Source organism: Sinohyriopsis cumingii, chromosome 2, assembly GCF_028554795.1.
Source record: "Sinohyriopsis cumingii isolate HCF-2022 chromosome 2, ASM2855479v2, whole genome shotgun sequence".
Taxonomy (NCBI): Eukaryota; Metazoa; Mollusca; class Bivalvia; order Unionida; family Unionidae; genus Sinohyriopsis; species Sinohyriopsis cumingii.
This window is the reverse complement of record NC_142962.1, coordinates 23,449,000-23,468,125: the sequence shown is the minus strand read 5'-3', so window position 1 is coordinate 23,468,125 and position 19,126 is coordinate 23,449,000. Positions and strand designations below refer to the sequence as shown.

Sequence of the window (19,126 nt, the reverse complement as noted above, 5' to 3'; positions counted from 1 at the left end):
AATCCTGTCGTCTGTGCTAAAGATGAACTCCCTCATCGCAAACCTAAAGACCATCAAGCTTACGTGATCAACACGGACGACAGTCATCTCCCAGGAACCCACTGGGTAGCCGTCTACTTTCCTCAAGAAGGATGTGTGGAATATTTCGATTCGTACGGATTGCCCCCTTTGGAAGACGATATCATTGACTTTATGAGAAGAAATGCTCAAACCACCCGATTCAATAATGTGAAATTACAAGGCACAGATTCCTTGGTGTGTGGACAATATTGTGTGTATTTTCTGCATCATCGCAGCCTGGGCTATTCCTTAGAACATTTAGTGACTCATTTCGATCCTCGTTCTTCTGCTAGAAATGATGTGAAAGTAGACCGATGGTTTTGTGACCATTATGCTTATCTTTTGTCTCAAGCTAGGAAACGTAGTGTCCATCAATGGCCTAATGATTTCCAACAGTGGAAATCACAATTTCATTCACAACGTTGTCAGCCCTGTTTAAAGTAGATTGTCCATTGAGAAAAAAAATGTTTGTGATTTGAAAAAAATTGTTTGATGTTATAGTGTTGGATTATTGTTAAAAATGTTAGAAATGTTGTTGTTAAGTGTTAAGTGATTTTTGAATAAAAAAATGTTGTGTTTTGAAAAAAATGCTTTTGTGGTTTGTTTAGCTATAAGAATGTTGGATTGATGCTCTTTCATTTCTTACTATCTCTCTCATGAACGTTGCGGCTCGAAAAACCGTGTGGGGGGATGTTTTCCTTCACGTCCGCGCTTTAACTTTAAGAACCGGGTTGTTCCCAGTCTAGCCATCCATTGTCGACTCATCCTCCTAAGAAGATGTGCTCCAAACTAGCTAAGCTCAACGAAGCCTACGTGAATCTGCATAGGGTCAGACACAGTCTGATACCGAAACCAGAAGAAATAGAGAATGTGAGAATGTTAAAAATCACTGAAGACCTGATAGAAGAGCTCTTCAGAGAAGAAGTGAACAGGGAAAAAGAAGAATGGACAGAGAAGTACAGACTTCAGAGACAGCAGCAACAGCAGCAACAACAGCAACAACAGCAGCAGCAGCAGCAGCAACCTGAACCTGACAGAGGCTTTGTCGATTGTCGTATCGACACCAAAGAGTTCTTCTTCTCTTTCCGAAGAAGCAGACCTATCGCCAGAAAGTCTATCCTCAGAGGACATCGCATTCTTAGAAACTAAAAAAAGAATGCCATAGCAAAACAAAAAAACAGCCCTTTTCAGGGCTACCCAATACTCTAGAAAAGAAATAACTATTAATTTGCCAATGTGAGTAGGTAGAGTAGTGTGAAAATAAACACTAACTCTTTTATAAAAAATGTGAGGGTATGTGTTGGTGTGTTTGTGTTTGTAAGAGCTAACGTAAGTTGGTGAGGATAGTAGATTAAAATAATGTTTTTTGGGTTTTTGAGGTGTATATTTGGAGTTAGATTGGATTGTTTTGCTTATGTGGATAGTCTATTGAAGTGATTTATAAAAAATTTTATAATAGTGATGGGTAGCATAAAAAAGTGAGTGAGTGTTTCTTTTAGGTCCGCGCGTTGTTGTTTTTTTTGGTCATGATCTAGGTAAGATGAATTTTATGTTTTTAGGGGATGTTTTCCTTCACGTCCGCGCTTTCAGTATAAATTGAAACTCGTTCGGCAGTCCAGCTACCCTTGTTGATTGATCAACACCAAAAAATGAACACGAGACTCGAGAAACTGTTGGAGCTTCATGTGCATCTGGAATATGCCAGGCGCATATTAAATGAACTGGCCGCGGAAGCCATTGTCGAGGAGGGAAGGATAAGAGAGGAGGAAAGAAGAAACAAAGAAGAGGAGGAGAGAAGATATAAAGAAGAAGAAGAAAGAAGATATAAAGAGGAAAGAAGAAACAAAGAAGAGGAGGAGGAAAAGGAGAGAAGAAATTTCAAAATCCCAGAGAGCGAAAATTGGGATTCTGAAGCGACATATCCTGCCTCTGCTCTCTCCCCCCAAAAGGTAAAAAGTAACTGGGGGATAAGATGTGTATGTGGCGCCAGGCCCGGAAGGTGCCACCATTAACCAGGTGCCCATGAAGTTCCAAACAAAACAGCCCTTTTCAGGGCTACCCAATACTCTAGAAAAGAAATAACGATCGATTTGCCAATGTGTGTAGGTAGAGTAGTGTGAATATAAACACTAACTCTTTCTTTAAAAAATGTGAGGGTAAGTGTTAGTGTGATTGTGTGTTTGTGTTTGTAAGTGATAAAGTAGATTATGGGTTTCTTAGAGTATGTGAAGAGAATAGTTGGGGTTATATTATATGAAATGAAAAAGTAGGGGGATGTTTTCCTTCACGTCCGCGCGTTGTTGGGTCATGATCTAGGTAAGATCAATTTTATGTTTTTTAGGGGGGATGTTTTCCATCACGTCCGCACTTTCAGTATAAAACTAACAGTGTTGGCCATTGGAGCTCATTCTACGGAATAAGCAAACAAGAAGATGCCAGCAGCTTCAGCTTTATATAACGATCTTATGGGAAGTTGGTATTGGATGGTAGATGGATTGAGTGTAGCAGAAAGGGTTGAACAGGAATGGAGGTATGAAGTGACAAAAGACTTCGTGTCAAGACAAGTAAACAGCCTGCACTTAGCCGTAAACATCGTGAAAGAAATGATAGAGGATGAGGAGAAGAGAATCAGAGGTTTCATTAACCCACCGTATGTGAAAGTGGGTAAGTTAAAAGAAGCAATAGTTCATGTGACAAGTGCAAGGTGCTTTTTAGAAGACGTTGTAGAATGGACAGATTGGTGTTTCGCAAAGTGGGGGTTAGAAAAACTTAAGAAAGCTGAAGAACTAATGAGGAATGTGCTGACCAAAGACGTCAAGAAGATCAAAGAAAAGTGGTCCAATGAAAGAAAAGACGAAGAAAATAGAAGAAAAAAGGATGAATTCGAAAAACTGAACACAAACTGGATGAAAATCCAAGAGAAGTTCAGGGCCATGGGCCACCCGGACTGGTTGCCGGAAACAGAAAAGAAAAAGAAGAAAGGAATGATGGACAAATTAAGAAGATGTTGGAAAAAGTTAAAAAGATAAAAGAAGAAGAAGAAAAACCCAAAGGCCCTTTTCAGGGCCAGCCATATTTCTAGAAAAGAGATAGCCTTTCCATTGCCTACCCTTTTTTTAAAAAATTTTTTTTAAAAAAAAGAAAAAAATCCCATGTTAAATTCCCCTTGTCCCTAAACAAGCCCAAACTATTCCCCATGTTAAATTCCCCTTGTCCGTAGAGTGACCCACGATTTATCGCCATGTTAAATTCCCCTTGTCCGTAGAGTGACCCACGATTTATCGCCATGTTAATTCCCCTTGTCCGTAATCTGACCCACGATTTTTCGCCATGTTAAATTTCCATTGTCCGTAATCTAACCCAGGGGGGTCTGTAATGCTAATTCCCATTGTCCGTAAAGTGCCCCCCTTAACTACTTACAGAGCAGCGGGAAGGTGTGCTCTGATCGTGGTACTCAAAGTATGATCCGAGCAGCTGTGTTTTGAAGTTTCTGGAGCAGATATTGAGATAAACCAGACAGAATTGAGTTACAATAGTCCAGTCTTCAAAGTACTAATGAACACACAAGTGTTTTAGTGGCATCAGCTGAAATATATTTGCGAATGGAGCTGATGCGTCTCAGCTCAAGATATGCAGCCTTGCATATGTTCATGACATGTTGGTGCAATGTGAGAGTACTGTCCAGAGCAACACCTAGGTTTCGTACTGACTGAGTGAATTTAATGTTGGTGTTGCTGATATTTATTGTTTGAGGTAAAGGATGTGACTGAGAAAGTCTTTGTGTTGTGATCAGAATGGCCTCAGTTTTATCATCATTCATCTGCAGCTTGTTTACATGTCATGCATGATTTCACATCAGAAATGCACCTCTCTACACCTTGGATGGTAGCATCAACCTCAGTTGCGTGGCTAGATTTGTATATTTGGATGTCATCAGCGTACAACTGGTGAGACACTGGATGATGATCTAAGACATATGAGAGCGACTGAGTGTACAGAATGAAAAGAACAGGTCCAAGAACACATCCGTGTGGAACACCACAACATAAATCAACTGGGCTGGAGTGTATTCAATTTGCAAATACAATTTGTGTCCTGTTGACCAAGTAGGACTTGAACCACAGTAAGGCTGTATCATGAATGCCAAATACCTGCTGGAGACGGTGAAGTAATATATCATGGTATATTGTGTCAAATGCTGCAGACAAATCAAGGAGGGTGAGGACTGTAATCTTTCCGCTATCCAAAGCAGATAGACTGTCATTAACTACTTTTAGAAGAGTAGTTTCAGTTCTGTGGCAAGGGCGATATGCAAATTCTAAATTGCTAAAAAGACTGTTTGAATTTAGATGAGATACAAGCTCGGATAGAACAACCTTTTCTAAGATTTTTTTATATGAATGGGAGATTAGAAACTAAGCGATAGTTCTTTAAATCGTTATGGTCTAGTGTTGGTTTCTTCAGCAGAGGCTTTACAGTGGCAGTTTTGAAAAATGATGGGAATTCTCCTGATGAGAGAGAAAGGTATTAATAACATCAATTAGTGAAGGCAATACTGGTACTAAGCACTCAAGCAGCAGTGATGTTGGAATTGGATCAAGTTCACAAGACTTTGGTGCACTCTTCATCAGGATTGTACGTACGAAATTCATAGAGACAGGTTCAAATGCTGCTAATGGTTGCCGCTCAAATTCTGTATCCCAACTGTATGGTGACGACGAGTCAGTTGAAACTGTGGTGTCAAGCTTATCTCTAATGGTTTGTACTTTGTCACAGAAGAAATTTGCAAACTTGTCCGGAAGGTCGACTGGAGAGAAGGTAGTTGCAAGTGGCGTACATGTGTTCCTTGACATTAGCTTGTTAGTAATCTCGAACAGCTCTTTGCAGCTGGAACTTTCCATGATCTTAGTAATGTAGTGGGCTGATTTCATTGCATGGACTATATTTGTGACACTCTTCTTAGCGGCTTCATAGATTTGCTTATGAATAGTGAGTCTGGTGGAAAGCCAAAGCTTTTCAGCTTTACGGCTGTTTTAGCAGTGCGAAGCTGGTCCCTAACACTGCTATACCATGGAGAACACTTTATATATATATATATATATATATATATATATATATATATATATATATATATATATATATATATATATATATATATATATATATATATATATAATTTACATGTGTGAAAATCTTCATATTCACCTCTGTGTAGTGTAACTATTAAATTGGAAATGGGGAGCACGAGCAAACACATTTATCATTCTTACGTACTAGACCTTTTCTTGAAGTCACAAGAACATGAAACATATAAAGATGAGTGTGCAGGTCATTGATAATAAAATTATCAATGAGACTTTTGCCTATTGTTATTGCTGACTTTTACAAAACAGGGCACACAAAATAAAAAACAGTTATTTAGTTACGAAAATTCTCTTTATTTAAAACAATTAAGACAATTCTCTGCCAATGATGGTGATATTTAGCTTCATGTGTTCAATTAAATCTCGAATGAATGTTTTGGCCTTTGCATGTTTTAATAGTACATCCTACAGAGTATGAATCGAAAACATTTATCTAAGAAGATTATATAATAAATTTTTATTCTAGGAATATCCTTGCTGGCGTACAGGGAGGCTGTAAATAACAGAGGAGAAATCAGTTTTAGATGATGGCCATGCAGAGAATTGAATCAGGTATGATATAAAACAATTAAAATGTAAGAAATCATTTTTATCACGTATGACCATGGCGGTGGTAGGTGACGACAAAGATGAGCCGATGAACCCAACTTTGTTGTATAAAATAAACAATTAAAATATAGTTGATTAATTTCTCATAAAATTCACGGCGTTTATCCAGAAATTTTGTTGACAAGTCGTAACACTATTTTGTTCATGATGAGCGTTTTTATCGAGGAAAATTTTGCGTTTAATAAATATACTGTAATCGTTTACAATAGCTTCCAGTGACCATAGGTGTATCAGATGAAGACCTAGAGGAGCCAGTAGACCCGACTTTTTTTGAGTTAAGTGTAAGCGTTTAAACTTCATAAGGCTACACGAGGAATTTTAAGAACACTTGTAATAAGGTAAATAACATAAACAATCGTGTTCATGGCGTAGTTATGTTGTATTATTAAAACAAGTACAAATATAGTTGATTAATTTCTCATAAAAATCACGGCGGTGATTCAGAATTGTTGCTGACATCTTTAATCTAAAAGTGCCCTGATTTGCCTATTAGCGGTATTTAAGGGGGAGCGAGAGCACGGATACATCCAGCAACAACCATCGAACTACCTTAAGCGAGTGCAAATTTTCTCGTTTTCTCACATGCAAAATTTCAACCTGTCTGACATTGAATCAAACTTGCGGCAGTGAGCTGGGTGTATTCGTAAGACGATGAATTAAGACGATGAAATAAGCCACTCGGTTATCGACTGCCTTAATATTTATATTTCCATGGGCCACACCTTGCCGTTTTACATACGACGAAAATATTTTTAAAAACCATTATCTGGTGCGAAGAAAAATAGAAAATGGGATGTTTTTTATTGTTTGATTTATTTCATAGATCCCTAGTATTGGCGAGTTGTCGAATGATAATCATGTGGCCGAGTCAGCGGAAATTGAAGTGGATCCATATGGGGCGAGTACGATTGTCCAAATCCCCAATACAGACACTTCATTCGAAATCAATGACAGAAACATTGGTCCAGTGAATCTTATTGAAGAAGAGTATGTATATGCAAGTAATACTAGCACTATTTGCAAAGAGTGTGAGAAACGTTATTATAAACTTGATTTTGAATTCCTTGGTAATCATATACAAACATGAAACATGTGCAACCGCTATACTCCTTAAAACATAAATGCATCATTTTTGTATGATTGCTTGCATACAATTGTTTATTTCAGTTCAGTGCGCAATGTTTAGACTGAGACGATGGTTGAATACCGTGGTATAATGTATACAATCCTAGAGGGATCTTCACAGAAACATACCCGGCTGTTGGTGTCCAGTCTTGTTTATTCGTATGGGGTAAAGGTGTGTACCACTTGTAAAACTGCGTCCCCGTTTACGCGGTAAAAATTCAACCTGTTTTGCTGTCGGCTTGCGCACTTTGCTTCCGAATTACTCACCGTAAATGGCATCAAGAAGAACTAACAGTATTTAAATCATTTATGTAAACATAGACAAATACATATGATTTATTTTCAATTCTGACAATTAAATTTCTTCAAAATCGTGGACAAATATTTTTACTTATATATACCACAAACATAATATAACAACTCCACATGATACTTTCAATTTAGTTTGTTAATATGGATGTGAACTGCAGTATTTAGATTGAATTTATCCTTATTTAGAATCAAAATACATACTGACTGAATATCCCCATACTGATTGTATAATTTCTAACACTGAATATTTGTGTGTCCCCGTTCTCATGGTAACGATTGTGATACGGTATTTCTTGGCACAGGTGTACGCCAAGGTAATTTATTGTCATCATAGCATGTTACATTGGCAGCTAATTGTACAATTTGTACAAAATCAACGCACAGTTGAGTTATAAGAACAAAAATAACATGTATTGCAAATTCTTGAAATATTCAATCCTGACACAGTGGTGATACTAAAGGCAATAATCGTGCAATGAATTTCTAAGTGCTTTTCATAATGTTAGTGGCTTTCGTGGTAAAGGCAAGAAATTTCTATATATGTTTAGTGTTTAATTATACGCTTGTGATGACCTCCTTTGACATAATAGGATTTCCTCTTTCTCAAAGGTGAGACGTTCGGGACCAGATACAGTCTCTCTCCCAATGAAGGCGCTTTTGAAAAGAGTTGCTAATAGAACCAGAGCGAAGCTACGTCCTGAAGAGCCAAGAACGTTGTACTGTGAAGTTTGTGGTTTATATAGAAGTCAGACAAATCTACAGTTAGATATAAATTTACTATAAAATTTAAACTAATTGATTTTTTACTTTTTTATAATGTTTGCTTATTAATCTTACTGTCTGCTATCAAACTTTTTTGGGAATTAAACTTTGGTAGTTTAAATTGCGTCTCTTTTTGTATTTGTAACTTGTAGTAGTCAATATGATATGGGCACTAAAATGCATCTAACAAAGCTATATTTTGATCCATATTGTGCATTATGAGAGGACGAAGTTATGAATAATTTATCACACGAATGATATTGATAACAATTATCTATTTATTCTGATTTTTACAGGTGAATGAGGACTTCATCAACGCTCATGACTTCTTGGTAGCAGAGATCAGAGTGGATGGGGATCGACACTTCTTGCTGCCAACTGAATATCAGTTAGGACTTTTGCGAGAAGCGAAACGGTGGTAAATGGATGGAACATTTAAGGTAAATCATAACGTTGTCTTCATTAGTTTTTGCTGTACGAGTACCAGTTATTGCTGAGCTCCAGATTTTGTCGGTTTTAAATTTATAATAGCAGGCAATAATAGCCTTCATGTCCATTTGTTTAATAACTTCCAGGTCCTTGGTGAGCCATTCAGACAACAGGGTCAGCTCATGTCCATCCATGGCTTCATCGAAAGGAATGGCGCATAGAAGCTGTTGCCGCTTGTGTTTTGTCTAATGAGCCGAAAGACGAAGTCAGACTATCTGGCTGTAAGCCATTATGTTAAAGCTTACTTTATCTCTACCTGTTACAAAATTCGTTGACATTTGCAGCATGTTTATTGGACAGATATAGGATAGCTAGAAGAAACAGTAACAAAATAAATACTCTCTGTGATGAGACTATGTCGTGATATCTCGAACCTGAAACATATGTCTCTTGAATGTTCAACAGTTTTTTCAGCATTTGTATTTCTTTCCAAGAATTAAATGATGAGTCATTGCTGAATGTAAGGTAAATAACGTTATGTAACCGCCGTAGAATTGATTATGGTCAACACAATACGAACACTGACCTCATTTCGATTCTTTGATTACAGATGTTTCGTTCTCTGCAGTCAAGGTTGGGACATGTATCGTTAGAAGGATTCGTACTGGACTTCGAAAAGGTAAGCTGTATATTAATAACATTAATGTAAATTTAAAATTGAACATGACTCAACAACGCTAACAGTGCATGTCTGCAAAAATTAATTACATCGCGCAATATCATTAGGACATGGTATTACCTTTCACATAGAATGGCTTCATACACAAACAATATCATTAAGGGATTTTTATTTGCATATTTTCAGCTGCATGGCTCGCCATCAGAGAGGCCTTTCCCGCCGTCTAACTTAAGGGCTGTGCCTTCCACTGGTCCCAAACCTTGTGGCGACACGTTCAGTCTGTTGGATTGGCTGAAACGTGCATACGACGAGATTGCCTTCACTCCTTCGTTCGTCAAGTGCTGGCCCTTCAGTTCCTGCCCAGCGCTCACATACGTCAAGCAGTGCAGATGCTGCATGTGAAGGCTACAACCGATGCTACACGGACCCTTATCGGATACCTCGGCAGGCAGTGGCTGGACAACCCAGTGTTTCCAGCTGAAGCCTGGTCAGTATACCGCCAGAAAGTACGAATGAACAACGACGTTGAAGGTAAGCACAGCAAGAATAAAGCATATCAGTATAAATACATTAGTCTATTAATATGCAGGATATAATTCTCAGTATCATATTAATATTTATACATGTTGATATATATATATATATATATATATATATATATATATATATATATATATATATATATATATATATATATAATTATTACGTTTACAATTCAATTGTTAGTTGGGTTTTTTTTTACATTTTCAGGCTGGTACCATCGTATAAATTCAAGGGCAGTACACATGGAACTAAACTTCTACCACCTAGTGCCACTGCTGCGGAGGGAGACCGATCTGGTGCGCTTAGCCGTCCAGCGTAACGACCTAGGACGTGAGAGACGAAGCTACATATTTTAAAAATCATTAAACACACTTTGGGACCAATACATGCAGCACGAGATCAAAACCTCTAAGTTTTAGCTTCGTCGGCGACCTGTATGGTCTCAGAGTATAAGTATAATCACTGTAGCAACAACACAGGCTTCCCACGCTACCAGGAAATCGGGAAAAAGTCGGAAGAAAAATGATATTTTTTTTCCCGACCTTGAAAAGTATTTAACTTTCGAAAATATTGATGAAAGTCGGGAAAAACCCGGGAATTTTCCGCCATCATTTGACGCCCGAAATAATCATGTAATTGAGTGGTAGCTAAACTGATCGTGAGTTAAATTTGTCGAGTCCTAACATGGTGGTATTAAAATCGTTATGTCTTCATTCTGCTGAAAGACATGATTAAACTACGTCGTTTATGAAATGTGACCTGGTACTTGCGATTTGCATTGCTAGTCACATGAGTACACAAATCCAACAACCCACACTTTCAAATGTTGTAGGGAAAAGAAAACAAAAAGATTAAATGAAAATCGTATACTGGTTGTAATCGAAATACAAAAAAAAAAAAAAAAAAAAAAAACCAAACCAAAAAAAAAAAACGAAAGAACGCATAATTCTCCATATTTATATATTCCGAGAACAACTTTTGGAGTTTTGTTGTATCACGTGACTACCACGTTGGCATATGCTCTGTGCTTGATAAATCAGACTGGCCATATTGCTGGTTTATACAAAAAGTATCTGACTTTCAATTAATATAATTGAATTTCTGTACAACAACATTATAAAGGCGTTTGTTGTTGATATCATGTAACTATTGGACTTCCGATGTCGTCATTTGAGATTTGTGAAGTCATGTGACTAGTAATGCAAATGGCGAGTACTGGGTCATGTTTCATCTACGCCGTAGTTTCGTCTTGTCTGTCAGCGGATTAACGAAATAATCGTTATAATACTTGCAATTTCTGAGAAAACAAATAATTTTTCTATCGATTTCATGCAGATATGAGTCGATATAACATAAGTTTAAATTTTCTAGGCCCGCTGGTAAGCGACTACCATACCAAATTTTCGATATGCAGTTGCAATGACCCCACACCCCAACCTAAATGTCCAAATGTGAAAACTGGGGTGGGAATATTCGGAAGAAATTCGGACTAGAAAACGGACTGTTATTCGTTTTGAGCAAAATTTGTAGTCATAATTGTTGAATCTAAGAATTGAAATGAGAAATTGTCGTCCCTTGTATTATATATTAAAAAATGATAGGAGCCCTTTATCAATACAGGTTTGGGGACTGGTTTAACAAATTACAAAACGACAAGTTGATTTTACAGAAAATTCAGCCCTTGTTTATGCAGTAGTATATACTTTTGAAGGTCTTTTGTCAAAATTTTATCAACCATTTTGAAAATATTTTTTAATGATGGATTTTTAACCAGATCGTTTGAAAAACCTTGTTTGGGATTTTATTGGTACAGATAAATTCAGGGTTAAAATCTTTTCGTTATAAGACAAGATTCATATTATTTGCATTTATTGCTGTGTTTTTTTAATACTGTAATAGGAAATGTTACTTTCTATGAGATGCATATATATATATATATATATATATATATATATATATATATATATATATATATATATATATATATATTGCTATAGAATTCTTTAGAATTAAACGTTTGAAAGTAAACAAAACATAATTTATGTTCATTATGTTGTTCCCACTTAGCAATATAATGCAGCAACATAAAGTTAGAATTATTATTCTGTACACTGAAATGACATTACATGCCAATTTACAGGAATGTAATCAAACTTGTTTCGTGTGATACATTTTGTGGTTTTGTGCATGATCATCTTTTCTGACTTTGATGCTTTCAGAGAGCCTTGAAAAAGAAACATTTAGATTTTAAAAATGCATGTTTTATAATCTAACATGTTCTTTAATTCTATTCAGTAATGGTCATATGTGAACGTTGAAAAAGTAATTTCATCCTGGAAAAACCTGGAAATGACATGGAAATTTATCTTTAGAAGAAGCTTAATAGCCGTGAACAACATTACTGTATCATTTTGTTATTCTAGGATTGCATCCTATATCGTAATATTAACGTCGGCAGCCACTGTTGTGCACTTTTGTTAAGTTTTTGGGTTGAAAAGTGAATATCTATATACATGTATGCGTGTTTTTATATTTCGATGATTATTTGTTGCTGTTATTGTAGAATTGTTTACTATGTTTTGCTGTTAAATTTATTTGACAGCCATTATGAGCAATATTGTTGTAGTATTTGATATTAGATTTTAATATTCATGTATTAGCAATAATGGTTGTTATTATAAACCTGAAATGGCATTATCGTTTGTCTTGTTCTTTGGTGCTTATTCTAGTTAGACATGATATCTTTTCTTCTTTTTCTCTTTCTAACCCATCATACGAATTTAAGTTGTTTATTTTTGTATGAATAGCCTTTTAATTCTATTCCAATTGTGACTCGACTTTCATTGCATCCACACCGAAATAACAGTGCCTACAAGGCACAAAATATAACAAATGTTTATTGAAAGCATAAATTATAATCGACGCAAATAAAATATGGATACACATGTATTAACGATATCGAATGTATGTGAAACAGGATGAGTCAATAGTATTCGCAAATGAAAACATTCATCCATCATAAATGAAATCGTCATTATTTAAGTAAGGCATTACCAAGACAAAGTTGACACGCACAAACCACAAGTGGGTGACACTAACTGTATTCAGTCTTGATATGTTATAACAAAGACATTATTGATTCGCTTTACATACAATGTTTTCTTACACAATTGTTATTTGCCTTCTTTGTTCATGTTTACATAGAACATGTAGTAGCGTGTCGCAATTATTTTCATGATCACTTGACATACGGTACAATGATTCTCTACTGCACATTATTTATAGACATTTACCAGTAAATCAAGGATTTGATATTACGTATTAGTTACTTTTATTAGATATGATACTAGTAATTGGTAATTAATACATAAATGGGCCTTTTTGGGTCGGGCCTTTTCTGACCGGGCTTTTTAAGCACTGGTCCGTTTTGGTCGTGGGCCTTTTTGGTACCGGTCCGTTTTGACCCTGATCCCTGTGGGTACATATTAAGCTACTTCTACTGGTGATCAATATACAAGAGTGATATTCAGTCGTGAGTCTCAAAGTTTGCGATCGGCGAACAGTGACTTACCAAAGGTAAATGGCGCCCGGTGCGACTATGAAGGCCCAAAGGGGTTTTGGGATCCCAAGATCTCTGGTGCCCTCTCCGTCCCCCCCCCCCTTCCCGTTAGTACGCTACTATTAGCTAATAAATAAAGACGCAGACTTTCCATATATTATATGACTATTTATTGTTCTTTGCTCTATATTATGATATATTTAATTTTCAGTTTAAATCAGATGATTGTGGAAAAGATCGATAAACAGACGCCAATGTCGAGTCCAGGTTATGTAAGGGGCGTTACTCTGGCGTGTGTGTGTGTGTGTGTGTGTGTTTGACTTGGATTTTTTACGTAGCTTTAACAATTTTACAGTCATGTTGCTACCATGTCTGCAGTGGGGCAGTTTATAGTGATGTCTAGCACTGGGGCATCATGCCGCAGACGTGTACCATGATGTCCCACCCAGTCACATTATCCTGACACTAGGCCGACCAGTCCTAACATTAACCTCTTAGTGTTACTAACTCTGATATCGCTGTATACCGAAGACAAATATTTTTATGATGTCTGATTTTTGGCAAGGGGGTTGGGGAGTAGACAGTCACGGCCGGGAGTGTTAGTTGCGTAGTTAGTATAGTAGGCAGTGGCGTCGCTAGGGGGGTGCGGGGGGTCCGGGTGACACCATCTCAGAGGGGTGACACCAAAATGAAAAATTGCAAATTTTAAAGAGCACACGCTGCTCGGTCTAGTCGGATTTCATAAGCGGATAACCGATCATTGTTAAATACATGACTAGCAGGCACAGGGTGCCACCATGCAGTCTGCGGAGCGTCTGGTGCTTATTTGAATGAGATTCAGAGCTGGTCGGAGCAAGAAGAAATCCATGGTGGAAGTCTTGTAACATTACACATGTGTAACTGACCAATCAGAACCCTCTGTGCATGAGTCATAGCTCCACTGGTACTATCTACAGGCGTCTGCCTCTTTGATAGCACTCTATTAAGACCTCACAGTAGTCACTTATATATATTAAAGTATTGATAGTTAGAACACGACGTCTCATTTTATGTTTTAACACAATAGCACAACATAGTGTCAGAAGTGGGATACTAATTATAACTGGAATAGCACATGGATCGTAAATGGATATTTTGAAACAATAATTTTATAATCCACGGAAGATTTTGCACGAATTGAAAACCTTAAAAACGTTGAAATTTCTGCATACGAACTTAATACCTTCGAGATGGATCTTTCCGGGGTGCCAACCCCTACCATGGACTGGGACAATTCCAACCTTACCAACACATGGGCTAAATTCCAACAACACTGTGAATTAATATTTAATGGACCGATGAGCAGAAGAAGTGATGCGGTCAAAGCCAACTACATTCTACTTTGGGTAGGCGACAAAGGTAGAGATATTTTCAACACATGGACTCTGACGGATGAAGATAAAAAGGACCCATCAACGCTCTTTACAAAATTCAAACATCACGTGCAACCAAAATTAAATCCGGTCATTGCCAGATTCAAGTTTAACAATGAAATTCAAGGCTCCAGGACAATAGACCAATATGTGACTTCACTGAAACTTTTGGCCAAGGACTGTCTTTTCAAAGACGAAGACGACATGATTCGTGATAGAATTGTCTTCGGGGTATCGTCACCAAGGATACGAGAAAAACTTATCAACGAAGGTGAAAAGTTGACCTTGGAAAAGGCTATTAACATCAGTCAAAGCCATGAATATGCCCAGGAGCAGCTCCAGACCATGTCTGCATCAGCCAGACCGGAAGTACATGCGACAATTCAACGACAGGCCAAGACAAAAGAACTACAGCCAAAGAAGAAATGGACCACATCTTCCAGACGGAGCGTCAACGCGGCCTGTGGACACTGCGGATACAAGTCACATTCAAGCCAGGACAAGTGCCCTGCAAAAGGAAAGACTTGCAATAAGTGTCATAAACTCAATCACTTTGAGAAAGTGTGCAGATCAAAAACGGTCAGTGTGATTAACAATGAACATAAAAACGAGGATTTATATATTGACAGTGTAAAAAGGGATATAATTGCCAATGGCCAGGCGTATGCGGCGATAGAGGAAGGACCTAATTTAGTTTCTATTGATTTTAGATTGGATACTGGCTCTCAAGTTAACATCATACCATCGCATATATACAAAAAGCTAGGCATTAAACATCCACTTCAACCTACATTAAGCACATTATCCGCATATGACGGCAAATTATTGAGTACAATGGGTACAGTCAATCTCACGTGTAAGCGCACTAAACGTACACATGAACTCGAGTTCTACATTGTTAAAACGAAAGCACCACCTATTCTTGGTTTACAATCTTGTATGGAGTTAGGCTTAGTTAAATTTACATACTCTGTTCAGACACAGATGTCAAATTTACAATGTAACAAGAGTAAGCCCCTCACTAATGCAGTTGTTCTCAAGGAATATGCCGAAGTCTTCAACGGCATAGGTCTTTTCCCTGGGGAATGTACCATACACATCGACCCCAAGGCTACACCTGTAGTGCACCCTCCGCGGCGAGTACCTGTCGCACTTCAAGACAGACTCAACACTGAACCTGATCGCATGGAAAACGAAAATATCATTGCCCCGGTTACATCACCTACAGCATGGGTAAATTCTATGGTTGTCGTAGAAAAGCAATCGGGTAAACTTAGGGTATGTCAGTAGTGAAAGGGGCCACCCTAGGGACAATGGGAATTAGCATTACAGACCCCCCCCCCGGGCCACTCTGGGGACTATGTAAATTTAACATGGGGAAAATTGCTGGGCCACTCTAGGGACAAGGGAAATTGAACATGGGGAATAGAGTTTGGGCTTGTCTAGGGACAAGGGGAATTGAACATGGGGAATAGAGTTTGGGCTTGTCTAGTGACAAGGGGAATTTAACATGGGAGAAAAAAACTAATTTAGGGACAAGGGGAATTTAACATGGGATTTTTTAAAAAAAAATTTTAAAAAAAGGGCTAGGCAATTGAAAGTCAATCTCTTTTCGAGACCTATGAGTGGCCCTGAAAAGGGCCTTTGGGTTTATGTTAATATGCCCTTAACATAAAGGGCATCTGCGGCATCTTCCTGTCCTCAAGCTGCGTCCTAGTGTAGGGCCATAAATCAGAGTCCTCTTGAGGCATCCTTGTCTTTCCACATAGACTCTTCATATCCACAGACTGGTGTCTGACTTATGGACAACTGTCCACTTGGATCGGACATACATTAGCATGTCCGTCCTAAACATCACTGAAGACACAAGGGTGGATGATTCGACTGTGGTCCACATCTTGAGGCGCCGAGAACAGGTGAATTAATGCAGTGAACTGCGCTTATTTATAGGTAGAGGAAGGATTGAAAAGGATTGAGTTCATTGACCAATCCAAACACGCGTTACAAAATTCAGTCAGTCCGCATCCAATCCGAAGAAAACAGTCTGTGACGTCACGTGGTCTATATAGATTCGCTAGCGCCTGTGCGGTGTCAATCCATGCGACAGCGATTCAACATGACGGAAACTCAGAAAACGATTCACTGGGGTGCACCAGCAGTGAAGACCACCCAAGGGAACCCGGACTTACTTTCAGAAGAGGTGAAATGGGATTTTGTGGATTTTCTTACCTCGCAAGAATTTGTTCCGGAACCTTCGTCACCTTCATTACCACATGTGGAGAATTTTAGACAGAGACAGAAAGAAGAATTGGAGAAATTTATACAACGACAAAAGGAAGCGGAACAAGCTTTTCTTTTACAGCAACAACAACAGGGGCCCCGAGTGGCCGAGTGGTCTAAAGTGCTCACAGTTACGGATCACTGCCATCTCACCTCTGTCCGCGTCGGTTCGAGTCTCGGATTCGGCTAATGTGGTTATGTGAGAAAGCTTGCCAATAGCTTCTCGTGGGTCGGTGGTTCTTTCCGGGGTTTTTCCGGGTTCTTCCTCCACCATTAATACTGGCCGCCATGTATGGCCTATCTTGTGCTGAAAAGTGGCGTTAAACCCTACAACAACAACAACAACAACTACAGCTACAGCAACAACAGCAAGAAGAGGTAAGAAAAAAAAAACAACAACAACAACAAGAAGCAGCAGCAAAGAAACAAGAGGGTGAAAATCAAACGGTCACGGTACTGTTAGACATTTTAGCGGAGTTAAGAAGTCTGAAACAAATGTATCAGACTTCTTTATCACGACCGAAGAGCATACGACCTTCCCGAGCTAAACACGTCAACCCTGTGACTAAGCCTACCGTACCACCCTTAGTGATTTCAACCCAATCATCATCATCAGAAGTAGGCCTCGGCCGTGGCAAAGGCTTAAGGCAGTTAAAGTTGATTGCTTAAACTCACCCTTACACCAAAAACCAATGGCCCTTTTCAGGGCCATCCACTTCTCTCGAAAAGAGATAGACTTTCAATTGCCAATAACTCAAAAAAAACCCCAAAAAACATTTTACCCCTATAGTACGTGTATATGAGTGCGTGAGTGTACGTTCTTATTTTAAAATCAAAACCCAAAGACACTTACCGTATATAATTAATGTATTCTTTTATCAATAGTTACAATCCAATTCACAATTCACAACAGAGCACTTTAAAAAGTTCATACACTTCTTCTGTCTCACTGTTTAGTCTCTGTTTTTTCAATTTCTTCACCGTCACAGTCTTTTCCTCCTCTTCCTCCTCACTTTCTTCCCTTCTTCTTTTCTTCTCCTGTTTCTTTTTCTTCACCTGTCTGCTATCTTCCTCCTCTTCTTCCTCTGAAGAATCCCTCTCTTCTTCTGACTCCTCTTGTTTCTTTTTTGGGCAATCTGGAGATCAATGTCCTTTTTCTTGACAATAATAACAGGTATCTTGACTTTTGTCTCTTTTAACCCCTGTTTTTCTTTTTTGACGGTCTGGACACTCTGAAGACCAATGCCCTTTCTTCTGACAGATATAGCAAGTATCTTGACTTTTATCTCGAAATGAAGGAGAGTAGTCCGTCGGCTGGTCTGAAGAGAATTTTCTAATGACCCCTCGCAAAGATCTGATGAAACGTTCCATCTGTGTAGTCTCTTTCCATCGTTGTGCTCGGTTTGAGAGTGAAATGAATAGTGAAAGGACAAGACGCACACCCTTTTATATACGCTGGTCTGCCACGACTATAAATTAGTCTATGGTGTTTAAACTTGAGTCATTTGACGTTTTGCACTCAAGATGAAACGATCCAATTCATTTGAGAAGAAAGAAGAAGAAAGTAAGAGGCAGAAACGTGATCTATCGCCTCGTACCAGAGGTGAAGTCTTGGCACAAATTCATGCCAGTGATTTTGAAGAGGACATGAGTGAACCAGAATTCAAACCCTCTAAACAAAGTTCGCCACCCTTAGTCAACCCTGAAAAATACTATTCCATTCGAGAGACGGAAAAGCGCTCCTCTAGAAAATTTAGAACCACGGCTTACAAATACACAGTGAAGTTTAAAGATTTCAAGGCTGAAGTACCGTTAGAGAAAGCAGAAGGGTTCATCACCGGGGTGTGGGATTCTTTGCTCACCACACTCAAGCGACAATGTCAACCCAAAGAAGACGATCGCTTGAGACTCTCCATACAACACGACGGTTTGAAATCCCCTATTTGGATCGAGTTTAGCACCCCTGCAGAATTGACCGCTTCCAAAGTCATGGACAAAATTCAACACGTACAACAATCCAATGACCAGTTTGACATCACCGATGGAAAAGCCACACTGGAAATGACCCACGTCTCTCCTCCTCAAGGGACTGGACGCAAAAAGATGTTATTGGTGGACGAGCTTCGCAGCACCAAAACAAGTCTCGTCCGAATTCACAACCCTCAAGACCAGATGTGTTTAGCCAGGGCTATCGTGGTGGGACGAACCTATG

The 19,126-nt window shown here is 38.5% G+C and overlaps 1 long non-coding RNA gene across 1 annotated transcript; it reads left to right on the top strand.

Moving 5' to 3' along the window:
• Positions 1 to 8,740: 8,740 nt before the first annotated feature.
• Positions 8,741 to 11,540, top strand: LOC149804469 (uncharacterized). The gene is made up of 3 exons (XR_016413928.1): positions 8,741 to 9,120; positions 9,307 to 9,651; positions 9,871 to 11,540. It is a non-coding gene; the product is annotated as an uncharacterized LOC149804469 (long non-coding RNA).
• Positions 11,541 to 19,126: the final 7,586 nt, after the last annotated feature.